At 43.8% G+C, this 1,170-nt stretch overlaps 1 pseudogene; it reads left to right on the top strand.

Moving 5' to 3' along the window:
• LOC106965554 (ubiquitin-40S ribosomal protein S27a-like) lies at positions 1-904 on the top strand (annotated as a pseudogene).
• Positions 905-1,170: the final 266 nt, after the last annotated feature.

Below are 1,170 nucleotides of genomic sequence, written 5' to 3'. Positions count from 1 at the left end.
ATGTAGATTTCCGTGGAAACTCTTAGGGTGAAGACCATCACTCTCGAGGTGGAACCCTTGGATACAATAGGAAATGTTAAAGGCCAAGATTCAGGATAAGGAAGAAATTCCTCCTGTTCAGCAGAGACTGATCCTTGCTGGCCGGCAATTGAAGATGGACATCCTTTGACTGACTACAACATTCAAAAGGAGTCCATTCTTCATCTCGTGTTGAGACTTCGTGGTGGTGCTAAGAAAAGGAAGAAGTCTTATGCCACTCCCGAGAAGAATAAGCATGAGAGAAAGAAGGCTAAGCTGGCTGTCCTGAAATACTATAAGGTTGGATAAGTATGGCCAAATTGGTCGTCGTTGTTGGGAGCGCCCTTCAGATGAACGTGGTGCTGGAGTTTTTATGGCTGGCCACTTTGACAGACGTTATTGTGGCAAACGTTGTCTGACCAATGCTTTAACAAACCGGAAGACACGTAATTGTATGTGGGGTAAGGAAAGACATGAACTAAATGCAAATAAACAAAGCAAACAAGAACACTTTGCAGGCATATAAAATTCGAATTCACAAATTCCACAACACAAAAATGCCTCTAATGGACTTGATTTTCTTAAACATTTCTAGACAATTCTAACTCCTCTCGGGGAGAAAATGTCCTCCTTGCTTGTCAGTCCGAGATTGGGGAAGCAACAGCAGCGGATGGGGTCTGCTGAAGATGCATTTTAGTCACTATATATATATTAGGGTTTAGAGTTTTGTTTTTTTTTTCTAGAGATCCTGGGCGACAGCCCTCGTGGGGCCAGTGGTCACCACTGCCACGGTGGTAACATGGAGACTTGGAGCCCATGGCCTGTGTACGCTCTCCACCAATGGGGCTGTGTGTCCCAGCCACCCGATCTAGGCACCACAGGGTAGTGAGTATGTGGGGTTATACTTTTTCAAAATTATATATATATTTATCTTTTCTTTTTTTTTTTTAAATAGTTTAAGACATATGGAAGTGATACTGTCATTTTAAGTCAGAGCTCTTCCATCTGAAGGCCTGGGGATTGAGATGGGAGGAGGGGCCAGATGCTAGGACTCTCACCTAGTAAATGTGCCTTCTAGGAGAGGGTAATCATAACGGATATCCCCTTAAGGACAATAGGCAGCGGATTCCCAAATAACCAGGGTCTGAGAAG

The sequence above is a fragment of the Acinonyx jubatus genome, chromosome D3, assembly GCF_027475565.1.
Source record: "Acinonyx jubatus isolate Ajub_Pintada_27869175 chromosome D3, VMU_Ajub_asm_v1.0, whole genome shotgun sequence".
Taxonomy (NCBI): Eukaryota; Metazoa; Chordata; class Mammalia; order Carnivora; family Felidae; genus Acinonyx; species Acinonyx jubatus.
This window is presented reverse-complemented; position numbering and strand designations above follow the sequence as displayed.